The 18,552-nt window shown below is 41.5% G+C and overlaps 1 protein-coding gene across 4 annotated transcripts in view; it reads left to right on the top strand.

The window, feature by feature from the left end:
• The window catches only part of insc (INSC spindle orientation adaptor protein), a 56,703-nt gene that overhangs the window by 1,019 nt on the left and 37,132 nt on the right, over positions 1–18,552 (top strand). For 2 of the 4 annotated variants that reach the window (XM_080474390.1, XM_080474389.1), the window contains exon 1: positions 15,770–16,108. The exons of the other annotated variants lie outside the window; for them this stretch is intronic. The gene's annotated coding sequence lies outside the window, so the exon portion shown is untranslated. Of the gene's footprint in view, positions 1–15,769; positions 16,109–18,552 lie in introns of those variants that run through there. 4 annotated transcript variants of the gene reach the window in all.

Below are 18,552 nucleotides of genomic sequence, written 5' to 3'. Positions count from 1 at the left end.
TTGACAACAAACATACATGTGGAAAATTGCTTCTAATAACACGTGCCTGCATACATGCTGACACACACACGCTTTTCTAGCGTGTCATGTGAGGACTTGACTCTTAAATCATCACGACAGTGCATTGGACACCTCCTGTTGTGGGAACATGTGTTCAGGCTACTGCACAGTTTTCTCAAAATTGATAATGTCTTGTGATTTTGCCGTGAGTCATGGTGGAGCCGAACATCAACGTGGCTAAAAATTGTTTGTAGTAGTCTGTTCTGGTTTCGTGTGGGGAATGATGGGAGTTCAGACTGGAAAAACAACAAAGATTACAGAGGGGCCGGCGGTAATGATGAGGACAGGGCAACCACACGTCTCCACTGCAGGCGTATGTGTGTGTGTGTGTGTGTGTGTGTTGGCGAAATGAGTGTGTGCATGAGAGAGATGTGTCATTATGTTTTTCCATCTGCTCTCAGGGAGTTTTTGGTGTTGGCATCCAAACCGTGAGTGTTTTTGCACACATGCAAATATGTGTGATTCAGATATTTTCATCTTCACTATAAATATGCACGTACGTCCTACTTCAAATATTTCCTTCCTTTTCTTTGCTCCTCTCGTGGAAACGGAGTCCCTCAAACCACTCAGCCCTCACAGACTGGAGCTGACGTCACCCCGGGTGGAAAAAGTGCACTAAACAGCAAATATTCTACCAAAGAGTTTCTTCAGACATGCCACACTGACCATATGCAATTATGTTAAACACGACAATACTCCGTGTATTGACTGAGAATAGGGGCTTTTTCGTACTGTGAGCTCTGCTCTTTCTGTCATTTCTGAAGAGATTTGATGCTCTATGGAAGACAATGCCTATCTGACAAATAGGGCAATACGGTAAATTCTCTGCCTGTATGGGAGAGATGTTGTCCTGCCTCAGGTGGACAATTCTTGGTATTTGTGACTGAGTGTCACACCAGCTTATATAGTTTAAGATCTATGTGCAGAAATACATTATAATGATAAGTTAGTTCTGACTGAGAAGTCCATACAGAAAAATGTCTGGGTGGATCAACTGACGAAAAAAATATCTTGTGTTGTGCTTTGTTCTTTGTGTATATATATATATATATATTTATTACCTGTAAATCCAACGAAACAATAATTTCCATGAAAATGGGATAAATAAAGGTAACCTTTCTGGAGAATACATCATTTAGTAAAAAAAAAAAAAAGCTTTTAAATCCTGACCCACCATGCTGTCAAGATAGTTTGTCAAAGTAAATGATGAACTGAATGTCTAAATATCCAAAGTTTAAGATGTGCATAAAGATCCTGCTGTTGTTTCTTGCTGCAGATGTTTAATATAATCACACGGAAGAAGCAAAATACACAATTCAAAAGCTTCATACTTGTAAATCCCCTAATTGTGTAACTACCTGGCTTATTGTTTGGCACCCAACTGTGCTGACAGGATACTGAAGGTTAACAAAGACACTAACAGGTGTGGGAGCTGATCTACTCATAGATGCAATGAAGATTGTGTTAGACAGATGGATATTGATATGATTTACAATGTCTGGAAATGTTTGTGTTTGTAAATAACTCATATGAAGAGGAGGCGGAAGGAGGCTGTGGTGATTTGAGGTTTGAGATTTGACATTGAAGCCTTTCTGCAGCTGGCCTCCCACGACTTTTATTTGCAGACATTCATTACAAATCGTTTTCAAAATCCCTTCTTTTTTTTTTCTCACAACTTTGACTTTGAGGCCACTGATCTCTCATGTCACATTTTTTTTGGTTAATGTTGAATTGTTGATCAAAATGCACAAAAAGTCCAAAGTGCATTCTGCGTGAGTGTACAATTTAGCATGCTTGAAACAAGATATCAGTCATTTTTTTTACTTCTCAAAACACATATAACACATTGGAATTGACTGAGAATTCTGTTTTAGTTGGCTGATACTGAATTCCCTCAGAAATTATTCTGTGCTGGATGCAAGCAAAAGCCCAAAGTCGTATTCTATTTCAATTTATTTATTTTTAATAACTGGTCATTTCATGCAGTTTTAGAATAATTGTGATAATTTAGTCAGATTTAGCTGCTGACTGGAGTAAGAGCTAAACCTGGGTGTTGTGTTAGAACGATTCCCATATGCCTAAGAAAACGTCACCTCATCAGATGTCAGTTAATTTTAAAAGCATCAGTGGGTGACAGGCGAGGACAGCTTCTTCCCCTTAAACATCTGTAAAGCTCTTTCTCATAACACGTGGCTGGCGGTGGATAAATGGGTACGCCCATCGATTCTGTGCCGTGCGCTCTCCTCTCGTCTGTCTGGTGAACAGCTGAAGAGGGCGTGCCGTGGTTAATGTGAACCGCACTCGCAGGTGTGGCCGACGCTGCACTGTCTCACTGTTTAATTAGGTCCTGCAGGGAGGAGTATATCAGGGTTTCAATAGTTTCACCCACTCGCTCGTTGTCCTATAGCTGGGACATTAAGGAAATCCAGTAGTGCAGTCGGATGAGGAGTGACTCAACTCTGTGACGGCAGCTGAAGCTGGAAGCAGGCGGCTGCAGTTAACTTGTCTTTTCAAACTCCTAAATTAGTTTCATGTTGAACACGAGAAAGTATTGCCAAACCCCCAGAGTTAAACCACTTTGGCAAAAAACAAAACACAGACCTGCCAACTTCCTTATATATTGTAAAAGTTCTTAACTCCATCTGAAGGTGTTTTAACAGCAGATCCTTTATGTCCTGGAAGTTGCGAGGTGGCGGCCTCTTCTGATCAGGAGTTCTTTGCTTTTCCTTGGTTGGACCACTTTTGATATATACTGACCAGTGCCAATTGGAAACACCCAACAAGAGCTGCAATTGTGGAAATACTCTGACCCAGTCAGTCGAGTCATCACCATCAAGACATCAACATAAAACATTAACTTTCAGGGCAAGATGTTTATGAGCTGCCTGATACATCCCATCAACGAACAGGAGTCATGATAAAAAGACATGTACTTCATCAGCCAATAGGCATAATCTTATGACTGACAGTGGATGGGGAGTGCCATATATACATGATATTAATTGCTGAAGTAAAAGTGTCAAATTAAATAGAAATCTTCAAGCAATTCCGTTATCATGTTTTTATTCTTTGTATTATTTGTCATCTGTGACATAAACTCACACAAGTAATGAGAAAAAAAAGTGCAGCAATCATAAGTGTTTTATCAAAAAGTCAAAGTTACCAGCATGTTATTGCAAATTCATATTTTTAATGTGATCTGTACCATATGATTTACTGTCTGTTTGTGACATCACTACATGAATATACTTTTTACCTCTGTGAAGAAGACAGCCCTGCCAGATGCTGCGCTGCCGCTCCTTCAGTGTCTTGCTCCGCCTTCCTTGCAGGACCACCAGTGCCTCCGGCAGCTATACCTTTGAGCTGCTGACCTTTGACCTTGGTGGAGGACAAACAACATCTTCAGCAGCGTGGAGCCAGTGAGCTGTCTCTGACATTAATCAAAAGGACACTTTTTACGACCAGAAACAACTGTGATCAGAGGAACTTGTTCAAAGAGTTTCCTGCTGTTGACTCGAAGGGTGATTTAGGGAGAGAAGGCTAATAGATATCGGGCAACAAAAGTGTGAACAAGTCGGAGCACAATCTCTCCGCACAGCATGACCGGCGATGAGTGACGTCACGGCGGGTCACACGGCACAAAGCCTTTCCCCTTGGAATCCCGGCAGAAAGTCCCCACTTTAATTTTTTCTGCCCGGCCGAGTGTGGATGCTGCACGTGCGTCACGCGTGCGTGTTTGACGCTGCTTTATTGTGGGTGACGGTGGCTGTTGACACATCAGCGTTCATGACTCAGTGGAGAGTCTCTCTTTGAGGTGGGGAACTCAATTAGGAGAGTGGAGGTATAAATTTTTGTGTAGGTGGGCCCAATATGGCAGCCACTCAGGGTCCCCAAGGCTGGGAGATAAATCAATATCAGACTGGTTGAATTAGACCGCCAGGTTGAAGCAGCTTGCGTCTTGCCCTCTATTTCTTTGCTCCCTTCTTCTCTTTCTATCTCCATCTACTAATTGGAGTAAGGTCGCGGTTTACTGAGACTCAGTCTCTTTATCAGTCTTGGCTTGCGATCGCCGCCTCCTGTGTTTGCTCTCTGGCTCTTCTTGAGGTTCGCTGGGGGGATCATGAGAGGAAATGGAGGCTTCACTTCTGTCGTGCTTTTGTTTGCCGCGAGATTCGCGAGGAGATGGAAAGGTCGCTGCTCCCTCCTCCTCGTGAAAAAGTCTTGATGCGGTTGAGAGCACCTCAGGGAGTCTTGGGGAGTCACTACTCGTTCTCTCTTGTGGTGTAATTTTCTGTTTAGATAACCTCCGCATCCTCTCCACGACTGTCTGTTTCTGGCTCAGCGAGCGCCATAATGGTAGTGACTGACACTGAGAACAGGCGTTGAAAGATGCACTTTTCACCTGAATGTTCTGAAATAAAGGTCAATATGATCTCTAACTTAGTAGTTACCTGTTACTTTCAGTTTTTGAAGCAAACCATGCATGTGCCAACTTAAGGAACTACTTAACTTTTGGTTTAATTCACACAGAAAAAAAAAAAGAAGAGAGAATAACAATCACCAGATTGCTACTTTAAGGGTTATGTCATGGATGTATTTAAATAAAAGGGCGATATGTAGAGTTTTTTAAATTTAAAATAAAATAGAATGTGAAGACGCATTGTGGATATTGCTATTCGGTTCCGCAGAGATTGGGGAATGATTGCATACCACTTGTAACGGTACTTCTGGACATTTGATGCTGAATCAGTCCAGGAAGGAGTCTTTCCTCAGCCCGACAGGACGAGTACAAGATAACCTCCTGTCCTTTTTAAAAGAGACTCTGTCCACACTGGATAAAGCCAATGTCTGGCGCTCTCTGCGACAGTAACTATAAAGATGTTGATTACAGCTGTGGCAGTAGTTGAGTCATGTGATAAGGTAGAAGGACCCGTCAGAAGTAAACATGTGCTGATGTGGCAGTTCTCTACTCATACAGTATGCTGTGCCAATTGCTGCGGTATGTAATTAAACATTTTTACACCTCTAATTTTAGATTATCATAATAAATGGAATTGTTGCTGATAATGTCAAAAGCCGTAAGACGCATACGTTTGGATGCCTTCAATGTGCCTTTTTTCTGAGACCCATCATGTGTTTAATGTGCAGTATATCAACAAAATAACAAAAATACAACAAAAACAATAATGAGTGTTGATAAAGACTAAACGCACGATATCTTTTTTCAGTGAATAATCAGATTACTCATTTTCAGGTCTATGTACAGCGCATTTCTGACCTTTGTTTTAATAAAAGTGAAAAATGAAAATGTAAAATTCCAAATAATTAAACATTTCAGGAGTGTCACAGCTGGTTACGTCATTTAAATTCTCTATTTAAAACCCCCTATTCATTGTTACTTGGGATATTCAACATCCTTAATGAGACATGGCAGACTGTTTTCCAGCTCTAATTACCCAGAAAACTCTCCCATGTGTTTACTTTTCATGCCCGAAGTGGAAAAAATAACACTGCAGTGTCTTTTTGAAGTGCCACGTGTGTACACTGTGAGGCACATGTGGGGATTTTCTTGCATACCTTGCGATTTCTGCCATAGATATTTACTTATTACTTCGACACTGGGCGTGCCCCCTTTTACCCCGAGCCTGTAGTTTGGTGGTGGGATAACAGTCAAAAAAAAAAAAAAAAAGGGTGGGTGGGGGTTAAAACATTCCACCCTGCTCCATAGTGCTTCTTGTTTTCCTCTGCTCAGATCTGGGCGGTGGACCTATCCTCCACCCCTGATTCTTACTCTTCCTATCCCTCTCCCCTAAAACCCACACAGGGACCCTGCCCACCTAATTCTACTCCCACCTCCTAATGTCAAACAGCTGTGGGCTAGACTGGAGGTATTGCTACCATTGCATCCTCCTGCTCTCTCTTTCCATGCCATTTTGTGTGTGTGCGTGCGTGTGTGTGTGCGTGTGTGTGTGTGTGTGTGTGTGTGTGTGTGTGTGTGTGTGTGTGCGTGTGTGTGGCCTCTGAAATCAGGACACTCACAAGACCAGATGTAGTGTCTAAATTGACCGTTCATTCGAGGGTTTATTTATGGTCCGGGCATTAGTTATGAGGTCATGAATTTACATGGTAGGTGCCTGTGGGCGTAGATAGATAGACAGACTGCCGGCTATAAATTGTGCTTATGGATTGAGCGTCGCTCCCATGTTTTGTGGCTGCCTGGTCTATCTGACATGTGCGCGCTGCGCCATAACTGGGCCAATGCCATTTCCAAAGGCACTCCATCTAACTGAAGGAGCTGCGTGACAGAAACGCCATGAGGTCACTCCCGGTGTGATTGACAGGATGAGATCAGGCAGTGCCGCTGAGGGTTGAGGACTCCCGCTGCCTGTCGGGAATCTGCTTCAAAGGATCCTTTGGATCACATGCCTGCACGTCCAGCCTGGAAGCCGATGACTCCAGGTTTCTCAGGAATTTATTGCTGACTTTTAAACTTTTGGCTACAATGTTTAAGAAATTGATGGAAAAGCAGTTTGGGAAGCTTTGACTGCATTTTTTTTAAATTTTATCCCAAGTGTACGTCAGTGTTCAGGTGGTTTACTTCAGTCAAACTGTATAACAAAAGAAGAGGGGCACGTTTTCTTTAAAAAAAAAATGAAAATTGACATTTTAGGCCTGAAGGTTTTTATAGACTCTGAACTCCCACCTTTGCTCAGAACAACTTGTTCAATTGGAATTTTACTGACTTTTCTTTTGTGTCTTGTGGTTTTATTGAGATCTCACGCTGAGCTGCAACAGCTCTCCAAAAAGAACCAGGAGTTTGGTGCACCATGAAGGGGCAAAATAGCTGCTGCGTCAACGTTTTTTTTTATGTACCCAGAAAGCTTTTGGTGTTGATCAAAATTCAAGCCAAGTCACTTAATTTAGAGAGACTATACTCAAGAATGATAACTTTCCTTGAGTCCTGCAGGACAGAATAAGTTAAACCCTTTGATGAACAGTTGTGCTCTAAGTGCCCAACAATGATAAGAGAGGACATATCTTTATAAAGTACACCTTTGAAAATTAAAATGATCTGAAAAATAAGAAAAGAGCCAAATATAAAACCTGGCGGTACCCCATTGGGAATTGTGCTCGAGAGCAGTGGGTGCACTATCGGTTCCACAATGAAGTGATCTTAATTAACAGAACCTTTTTAAAGATGAATATGATTAAGAACAAATGCTTCTCATGCTCAGGTGAGTGAACGGTTAAACTTTGCTCAGGGGTTGATTGCTGGTTTGCTAAAAGGGACACTCCACAAGGGATGGAGATCGCACTATGATTACAGCTTCTTTAATTCCTGTCCTTCTACACACGGGACATATCATCTTCTGACTTTGTAGTAGTCGTTTCCATTTAAATACAATTGAGTTGAAATTCTGGTAGGTTCAAAATGTTAATGACAACCTGAAGTTTTGTGAATTATTTGTTCAGGATTGTCTCTTTCATTCCTTCTTCTATTGCAATCTAAATGTAATCTGCGGTTGGTGTTGTAAATATGGTAGACTCTGAACCACTCCAGATTGCTGAAATCCACAATGCCGGCCCGCAATGTGCAGCAATAATCATCGTCAGAATGTTTTAGAACAACGATTCCCGACCTCTCGTGTTTTCTTCTCCACTTTCAGAGCATAAACAAAAGAGCTCTGATGATGTTTTGTGTATACATTCCTCTCCAGCCGTCGCTTAGCTTCGCTTTCTTTCAATGGCACCAGCCACATATCTGACACAGTGTTTCCATTTGGTGTTACACGTTTATATTCTCGTCTCAGTTTAGTGCTCTGCGTTCATTTAATCTGGCCAGTCGGTCTAACCACAGGTTTTCATTTGGATGCACGCCTGTCTCTGACTTCAACCTCAGTCTTGGTCAGCATTTTTTCAGCTCAGTGACTCAGCTGATGTTTTGGAGGAAAAAAAGAAAGAGTTTTCCACTTTTGTTTGTTTGCCGCTCTCCATCTCTGATTGGGTTTTTCTTCCCATCTTTGCCACACAGCGAATGCTTCTCCGCCAATGGCAGGCTGCATCTGAAGTGGGCGTGGTCGGGCTTCAGTCATACACGACAACGCCCTTCAATCTTGCTATTTTAAAAACCTATTAGATTGGAGGTTCTTTTTGAGTCTAACTTTCTATCTTTCATCAAACTTTTATTTTTTTTACAGTGTGCTAAAACTGTGTGAAACAATATGAAAGAAACTTTTACAAGGCGAGACTGAATGTGACTCAGTATGAACTTGCGCTGTAAAACACTCCTGTGGTCTCGTGTGTGTGAAGCTCAGTGCTGCGGGGGGATGACAGACTACTTTGTTAGTAACATGTGTCAAGTTTGCTTCTACTGATTATAGCCACATAACCTACTTTTACCTGACCACGCTGTAAGCCTGTCTCCAATTATGTCAGTGCAACTCCCTATTTGCCATGTGGTGTGTGTGTGTGTGGGTGTGTGTGTGTGTGTGTGTGTGTGTGTGTGTGTGTGTGTGTGTGTGTGTGTGTGTGTGTGTGTGTGTGTGTGTGTGTGTGTGTGTGTGTGAGTTGCGTCTTGCTCATTCATTATTAAGCAGCTCCTGATGTTTTTTGCTGGCCGTCACTGCTCTGGTGTCAGGTCCCCCCGCTGTCCTGCTCACTGAACCGGGCTGGATCAGGATCCAGTTCCTGTCTCTCTGGCCTGTGAGAGCCGCTACCGGAGCTACCGAGCTCACCTAGACGATCTCCTGTTGGATTTTGGATGTTGTCTCCTCGCGGCTGATTTCCCTTTATTTACTGGACTCACTGTCAATGGGACTGGGAACCTTACAATGCACGTGGATATTTATCTTGGAGTGAGACTGGGGCTTTTTTGCACTCTTGGGAGGTATGGTGCTGCTACCATCTTTAGAATTCTTTTTTTTTACTTTGAATGAGAATTATGGGGACTTTTATAGTTGACTGTAAAGCACCCGGATGACGATGTGCTCACTTTAGCAGATTTGTGGTGAGGCACTACAGTTATTTATGCAGCTGAATTTTAATCTTTGTCAGGGAAAGCTGTTCCCTTTGGTGTCTGAGGAATGAGTTGCTGGTGTGATTATGGCTGTCCTGCAGTGGAGCAGCTATCTGCTGTAGTGATCTGTCCACATTTATTAGGGTGACGTTCAACAGGGTGGCCGATCTTAGGCCGAGACTGGGGCTGCTGGTCCGTTCATATGTGTATATGTGTGTATGTCTGTGTGTGTGTGTGTGTGTGTGTGTGTGTGTGTGTGTGTGTGTGTGTGTGTGTGTGTGTGTGTGTGTGTGTGTGTGTGTGTAACTTGACCCTGCCTGATCTCATCTCCATACGCTACACAGGTTGCCTAGAAACACCACGAGGGCAAAGTATTCAACTTTCATATTATTATGCCAAGGGAAAGTATGCAGCCAGACCCAAATAGACTGAAAAGTGTTTTGGCCTTACATGGGAATCTTCTCATTCAGTCCAGTCAAGAGTGTTTCCTGGGAAGAGTTTTCATATCTTCAAGGATAATTAAGACATGCAAGAAAGGAAAAAAAAAAAAAGTCAACTATATTAAAAAGTCTAATCTCTGTGAAACGTTTTATGGAGTGTGTTCAGCGTAGCCACCCCGAACAATTGATTAAAATGTGTGTAGCACTGAGCCGTCCACAACTGACTCGAAATTGCTTTTCCAGGCCTTTTACATCCACTGTTTGAACGTAAAGCTCCTCTGCTAATTTCTACATTAAAAAGTAAGGACACTTTTTTGTTCCCCCTTTGGGATGCACTCTACAACCAAGCCAACAAACAGATGACCACGGTGTGAGTGACACAAGTACAAAGACACAAAAAAAACCCGGGTTGATTCTGCTGTCAGGAGCGTCTCTGATGGAGCATTTCACACGACGAGCAAACCTTTCTCCTCTCTGAGGCAGACAGGTGTGCGTCTCTCCTGCCGCAAAATAGGTTTTTCTTTTGAAAGTGAGACAGACTTAAATGATCCATTAAACAGGGAATCTCTTTTCCAGCACTGCCAGCCACAAGTGTGAACTTTATAACATTTAATACCATACAACTCACTGTAACAGAATTTTTTCTGCCCTGTGCCGTCACGTTTAAATGTAGACACATCTGGTGAAATCCCTCCATTTCATCATATCCTTACTATTATCAAAAATAATGTGGCCATTGAAGCCTTTTTGGCTCCTGCAAACATAAAAAAGGTCCCATTACCCACAACTTAATTAATTTGCTCTGTATTGGCGCTCGCGCTCTCACGCCACATGATTTTTCTCATGCAAAGCTGCAGTAACTCAGTAAATTCTGACGTTTCATTGTTTCTGCTATTATACTCCAGAAAAAGAGAGTGTTCAAAATGTGCTCGTCTGAAGCTTGAATCTCTGAGCGAAGGGTCTCTGCTATAGATTTCCTCTAACAGCTTCACTCATTACACTCATGGTTTTACATCTTAGCCTATTTTGCTTTTATATAGCTTTTCAATTCTTAATTTGTCTGTTTTACCTTGACTACTTCCTAAACAGTATGTTTCATTGAAAATATAATGGGTAATATAAATTCATACATTTTGATAATTTTCATAATAATGTGCATGAAACTCCTGTTTAGTGGTGTGTAACCATGGTGGCTCTCCTTATCCATGAGCCAACCTGTCTACTTGAGGTGGGATCATTTAAAGACCATATGGAACGAATCTACTTCCTAATTACATGTAAAGAAAAGTTGTCATTCAGTATTCCGTGTGAGATGAGCATTTTTTATTAAAAATGTTTTTCATTTTTATGTGATGTCTTTTGGAGCTCTTGAAGATTATTTGGCATGAGCATTGTATGTGGGGTGTTTTACATGACCACATCTATTACAATCACATCGGTGGGAAAATACTTAGATGGAAAATAGAACTAGTAGGAATAGAGGGAGGCCTCAGGCTCCGTCTGATATGCTGCAGTAAAGTGTGAACACAAAAGTCAGGTCAAAACTGAGTGTAAAGACAAATATATATTCTAATATATAAATATACAGTTGCAAAAAAATGTATGTGAACCCTTTGGGATTACTTGGATTTCGGCATAAATTGGTCATAAAATGTGTTCTGATCTTCATCGAAGTCCCAACAATAGACAAACCCAGTCTGCTTAAACTAATGCAGCACAAAAAATTACAAGTTTTCATATTTTTATTGAACACCACATGTAGTGCACACACAGTGCAGGGTGGAAAAAGTATGACTTCTCCAAGAGCTAATTGGAGCCAGGACTCAGACAACCTGGAGTCCAGTCAATGTGATGGGATTGGATGTGTTGGTTAAAGCTGACCTGCCCTATAAAAAACACACACACCTGTTTTGATTGTGCTGTTCTCCAGAAGCATTGCCTGATGTGAACCGTGCCTCGCACTAAAGAGAGCACAGAAGATCTACGAACAAGAATTGTTAACTTGCATGAAGCTGGAAAGGGTTACAAAGGTATCCCTAAAAGCCTTGATGTCCATGTGTCCACGGTAAGACAGACTGTCTACAAATGGAGACAGTTCAGCACTGTTGCTACTCTCCCCAGGCGTGGTCGTCCTGTAAAGATGACTGCGAGAGCACAGCGCAGAGTGCTCAGTGAGGTGGAGAAGAACCCTAGAGTGTCAGCTAAAGACTTAGAAAAATCTCTGGCACATGCTGACATTATTGTTGACAAATCTACCACACGTAAAACATTAAACAACGATGGAGTTCATGGGAGGACACCACGGAGGAAGCCACTGCTGTCCAAAGAAAACATTGCTGCACGTTTGAAGTTTGCAAAAGAGCACCTGGATGTTCCACAGCACTTCTGGCAAAAATATTCTGTGGACAGATGAATCCAAAATTGAGTAGTTTGGAAGGAACACACACATGTCGCTATGTGTGGAGAAAAAGACGCACAGCACACCAACATCAAAACCTCATCCCAACTGTGAAATATGGTGGAGGTGGCCTCATGGTTTGAGGCTGCCTCAGGGCCTGGACGGATTGCTGTCATCGATGGAAAAATGAATTCCCAAGTTTCTCAAGACATTTTGCAGGAAAACTTAAGACCATCTGTCCGCCAACTGTAGCTCAACAGAGGATGGGTAATGCAACAGGACAATGACCCCAAGCATAGAAGTAAATCAACAACAGAAGAAAATACGCCTTCTGGAGTGGCCCAGTCAGAGTCCTGACATCAACCCCATTGAGATGCTCTGGCATGACCTCAAGAGAGCGATTCACACCAGACATCCCACCAATATTGCTGCACCGAGACAGTTTTGTAAAGAGGAACGGTCCAAAATTCCTCCCGACCGTTGTGCAGGTCTGATCTGCAACTACAGGAAAGGTTTGGTTGAGGTTATTGCTGCCAAATGAGGGTCAACCAGTCATTTAATCCAAAGGTTCACACACTTTTTCCACCCTGCACTGTGAATGTTTACATGTTGTGTTCAATAAAAAAGATGAAAACTTTTAATTTTTTGTGCTGCGTTAGTTTAAGCAGACTGTGTTTTTCTATTGTTGTGACTTAGATGAAGATCAGAACACATTTTATGACCAATTTATGCCGAAATCCAAGTAATACCAAAGGGTTCACATACTTTTTCTCAAAACTGTAGAATGTCAGACTTAAATTCATGGAACATACTCACCACTTTTTAAAGGCAAAAGCTCCTCAGTCGGATCACCTCGGTAAGGATATTGAATAAAATGGATGTTGTGAGTTTTTGAGCTCATAACTGTAGTGACACAGATTATGTATAATATTTGTGTGTGTTAATAATCCACTCTGTGGATTTCCGGCAGCTCCTGTAGCTCCATCTACAATATAAATCTAATATTTGATTACGAAACTGTCCCTGTGAAAAAAAAAAAAACGTGTTTGTATTTGTGCTTTACTTACAGTTCACCTCGTTCTGTCAGCATTTATCTTCTCATCTTTTCTGCATTTTTTTTTTACTTTCCTTCAAACAAAGTGAAAAACACTTTTGTTGTTAAAAAAAAAAAAAAAAAAAAAAAAATATATATATATATATATATATATATATATATATATATATATATATAAAAATATAAGCTAGTGGTGCTTCCTCCTACACGTCTATTCCTGACATCACGGTGTGTCACACTGAAACCCGTGACGCTGCTGAAGCTCCTGTCACCATCAGCCTGAGATGTGTCAAGATGTTGACACTGTTTTTGCATCATTAGCTGAATAAAAACAGTGGGGCAGAATGGTGCCTTTTTAAAAGTAAATCCATGCTGCATGGGTCTTGATGATGCATGCTTTGTGTACGTGCACCCATAGAGAGGATTTTAGCGGGAGGTTTTACTGTGTTGCAAACTGAAGGAAAGTCAGGTGGATGCCCTCATTTGACTGGAAGATGAGTTAACCACGCAGCAGCTCGTTTTGTTCAGCGGTGTATTGTTCATGGTTACAAACTGTTCACTACCTGCTCAACTACGGAAGGCAAAAGCGAGCAGCTAAAAAGGGAAAAATCTTTTGCAAATTAAGTGTAATATTCAGACACTTTGGACTCTTCGGAATAGGAAAAGTTGAAAGTGAAAAAAATTTGAATTTTTTTATGGTTGGATTTGTTAACCTGGAGAGCAGGTGGGAAAACCTTAACGACTTGTTAACATGCCTTGTTTTTAAGGGCTTTCATCTATAGGAGGGATGTCCAAATGTTTGTTGTTGTTTTTTTTTTTTACTGAGGGCCACTTGCTAGAAGAAAAATAAGAGATAAAAATAGACAGAGCCATGGACCGAAGAGGAAGTTTCTGCACTCGCTTGCTGTCCTGTGATACTTTCATTCTGCAATATTTTAGTCATAAGCAGCAACTTTTTCTCTTTGATTAGTCGTATTTGGTTGCACACTTACCTTGTAGCAAACCGTGTTAAGGCTCAGAGGTACAATACAACCACGTACAGTAAATCCATCTGAGCTACAGGGCCGTTATAGTTTTGTTCAGGTGAGTTTCATGGTTCCACCTGAAAGTGAAACTCTGCATTGGAACATGTTCAGCTTCCTGGCTGTTGGTCAGTCATCCATTCTTCATTGTCCAAACGTCCATATTTGTTTTGAGTATAAGTTACATGATCATACATCGAGCTGTTGGGTCTGAGAGCATATAGAGATTATATGATCGCAGTTGAAAACTGAGCTACGGCGCTCTGGATTAAACTGGATTGTTTTTAACTTTTACCCTTTATCTGGACAACAGTCCGAGTTCTCGGTCTGAGCTTCTTTGTTTTAGGTCCTAGTGGCCCCAAGATCTGGCTTTGAGCCAAACTGCCTACTAAGAAGGTCACTTTGGAAGAGTGGCTGTACTCACTGTTCCTACTGAGCAACTCTCGGGTGTCACCGGAGCGGCGTGAACTCGGCGCTTAAACGAAGCTGAAGAAGATGAAGGAAGTTCAGTTCTCTCAGTCTTAACAAATCCAGAGAATTTAGTTTCCTTTGGCTGCATTTATACAAGCAAATAAATTAAAACAAGTACTTGTAAATAGAGGTGCTCTGTAGAAGCTTGCATGATGAATCGATTTGGCAAATGCTGCTTTGGAAAAGGGTTGAAATCTACCGTTTCACGTCTTTGTGCTGTCGTATTGGGATATACTGTAACATCCAGATTAAACAAACAAATGTCTCCGGAGGGAGAGACAGAAAAGTCACAGACGTGCTCAGTGTGACTTATGAACTCTTCAGGCAATTAAAAAGGACGAGACTCAGATCGATCTTAAGAGGAATTCATGAGAGCCTCGTGTTGACATATTTAGCAATATTATAAATAGTGTGGTATAAAAATAATCTCCATTAAAGCAAACACAATCAACACTTAAACAAGTCATCCATGCCAAGTGTTATCTGAGGAATGCTCTGCGTTTAGACTCTGTGATAAAGGTCAAGAGGGCCGTCGTGTCTGGAGACAAAGTCATGCCCTTTTGACATCTGCACAAGACCTGCTAAATTTAGTAGATAAGGTGAACTATATGTATTTATACCACCCTATCAAAAGGACAGTCCATGAATTGCTTTGAAGGAGTTAAACCAGAATAGATGAAGGAAACTTTGATTGGTGCTGTTCTATTTGTGGGTTAAAGAACGTATTAGTTTATGATCCAGCACATTAGTCTATTTCGTTAACCTGCATGAAAAGCATTTGTTCAATCTTCTTTCCCCAGTTTGTAAATACTTTCACTTCGTCCACACATTACAATCTTGATAAATCAGTAAATATCATTAATTAAGAAATCATTGTGTGTGCCTAACGTGTAAATACTCATTAAGAAAATCCGGTGGTTTAATGATTTCATAACCTTTGAGAAATTTCATTCACATTCATTTTGTAATTTGGTGTTTGGAGCTGTTGAACGCTTGAAATGGACCCACAAGCTTTCTGTTCCATCCGGGAAACTGGATTCATTCATTGACGGCTGCCCGTCGATTGGTGGAGTTTCAGTTTCACTTGGAGGAGACTTGTGCTGACTTATCCTTGAATGTCGAAGCAGTTTGTTCATATTTCCTGCCCTGTGTGGGTCCTCTCTCTCCGTTCACGCACAAGGGCCCACTATGAGCCGGCCCACTCTGTGTGGGTTGGGAATGTCGGGTCCATGGTTCAGCACAGCCGGCTTCCCGCTTGTTCCCACCCAGCCACTCATACAGTACCCATGGCGCTCTGTTTCTCTCCCCACATGACAGCTGTGTGGCCAGACTGTGACCACTGTCTCCTCCCGTGAACCAAGTCTCCAGCTCAATGATAGGACATGAGCAGCATGGCACCGTCCAGTCTCTGATGCCGATCATGTCCACTGTATTTAAGAAGCAGCTTCTCTGGTTGATGCTTTTCATTCAATCTGAGAGTTTGGATACGAGCAGGAGAAGAAGCGCTTTGTACTAAACCACAAGGGATGGGTTACACAATGAGGCACCACTGAAACATCAAGGATATTAAAGTTGGAGTACGCAGACTGACCCACTTCATCTTGAACTTTGTCACATTTTTCGAGCCGGTTTTGGCGTTTAAAAATGGTGAGTGGCTTTGATTTCACTCCTGTTTCTCCTCAGTTTTATTCCTTCTGTTTATGTCAAACAAAAAATCATTGTTTCTGGCTGAGTGGAGCTTCGTGGTGGGATGGTATTTTGTTTTCAGCACGCCAGCTTTTGTTTTCAGTTGGTGGTTTTTCCATAGAATCTGGGAGGCATTCGACTTCACCGCAGTATATGTATTTATGGGAAATACTTAAAGAATCAGGGATGTAGCAGTTGTGGAGAACACAAAGTGAAGTCAAAGATGGAATGTTACACCAATTCTATTCTTTACGTGAAAAATAGATCTGTTTGGATTATTTAAATTTTACCCTGATATAGAGTAGTAGACTAATACTGTACCTCCAGGGCAAATGAATACTTAAAAACTGACAAAAATGTAATTCAATTCAACTTTATTTATGTAGCTGTCGAATACAACAGAATAATTTTAGCACACTTTTACAGAGAAACCCAAAAAATCCACGTGAGCAAGCATAAGTGACTGTGAACAGGAAAAACTCCCGTTTTTATAGGAAGAACCTTTGCAGAACCAGGCTAGAGAAGCTTTTAATAGTTAATAGTTCTTCTGCATATGACTCCCAGTCCATATTCTCCTGGGACTGGAATAGCAATCCAACTTGGTCGTCTGTCTGTCTGTATGTCCTTTCTTAATGGTTATAGCGCATGTTTGTCTGTGTGCATGTGTGTGTGGTTTCATGACAAAAAACAGTGCTGACGTGTGGTCTGGCACGCAAACGACAACGTTTTCAGTATTTCTGTCATTTTCAAAAGGTTGCAGTGTAAATGTGAAACTTTTCTGAAATGAAAATGCAAAAACTATGCATTTCCACTTAAAACACTTAAAAGACACAAAAAATTAAACACAGGGGGGATAGAAATTCTATCCACTGTTGTGGCTGGCAAGACTGGCTCGGTTTCACACCAAGACCATTTTCCATATGCAGATGTTGGGGGTTGGTGGTAATCTGGCTACGTCGTGTGACTTTGACTAACAATCAAAGTTACACCAATGGTGCACCGAACTGATTCAATGGAGAGCAACATTGTGCAGTGAAACTTCTTCTTATATCCAAGGTTATGAAGCCTACATTACCCATTGTCGTGAGCGATAACCTGTATAACTGCCAAATACCCAGCCTGGTGGAGCTTTTATGAAGTAATGCCTCACCGTAGCAAGGCTACTTTTGTCAGTAAATAATTAATATTCTGGAATGATAGCGCAGTTACCGGAGTTTGTAGAGCTCATTACTTAGTTTGTTGTGCATAAAACCAGTTGGAGATCTGCTGTTTCTCTGTCCTGCTCGGCCAGTGTCGTGCTGGCCTCGACATTAGCTGACCTCACCCTGCATCCTCTGTCGGAGTTGTAAACTATAGATGTCATTTATTGCTGTACTGCGTCAAAACCCTCTTCACATTAGTACTTAATACCAGACTTGAATAATAACTTTAACTTAAACAGCATTTTACATCAAAATCTTGGGAAAATGTGAATTTAAGTACCAAGAAGTAGCTGTTGGGCATTATCACTGTGCGTTCAGATTTTAATTTGCTTTAGTGTCTCATGTTCATTCTAAAAGTTGCTTCTCTTAATATGATGGAACTTTTATCTACTCATGAATGCATTTGTTCAAAAATTGGCATTTCTGTCCCCAGCAACTTCTTCTACCTCTCATCTTTAATTAATATATAAAAATGATTCCACCCCCTAAAATCAAAGAATCCTGGGCGCCCCCTTGAGGAGGTCAGGCCTCCCACAGTTCGGAATCACTGCTCTAGCCCGTTCCTTGCAATCACATTTTCAAAAGACACGTAAAGAGTATACGAAACATCTTGTATTTCAAACTTGTGTACGAGTCCAATCAGCCTGTTATAACCACAAAACTTCTTAGGAGCTGTCTGTGCAAAAAAAAAACAAAAACAGAACACACACAGTAAAGTGCTAAGTTTGTGATGTTGTTTGAATTAAAATGATTTAAATCCAATTTCTACAATAATAGTGACGTTGCTGGTTGGTTTGAATAAAAGAGTGGAAAAGTATAATGTAATCCTGAACAAGCTATTCAGCCTTGACCTTCAGCTCTGTGTTTGTCCCTCGGGTTTGGTATGTAAGTTGCATTGTGTGTTTAAGCATTTTGCAAACGGTTCCCTCTCTGTTTAAACTGTTGCCGCACATCTGACCAAATGAAGGCCTCTGTGCTCTGGTGGGAAAAAAACGAAGGCTACTTTCTGCATTGCATATGCGGATGTTATGTGATGCTAATGAGGAACAGAAACGACGTGAAGCATGGCTGGAAAAACTGCGAGTGACAGAAACATGCACACAGGCGGACGCCAACATTCACGTTCCCCTCGATACACATGCAGAGGATAAATACAAGTGCTGCAGTAAATCTGGAACGCCCACCTTGGTGATTTCCCCTTAC

The sequence above is a fragment of the Lipophrys pholis genome, assembly GCF_963383615.2.
Source record: "Lipophrys pholis genome assembly, chromosome: 11".
NCBI classification, from domain to species: domain Eukaryota; kingdom Metazoa; phylum Chordata; class Actinopteri; order Blenniiformes; family Blenniidae; genus Lipophrys; species Lipophrys pholis.
The sequence above is the reverse complement of the archived record's forward strand: the minus strand, read 5'-3'. Positions and strand labels throughout refer to the sequence as shown.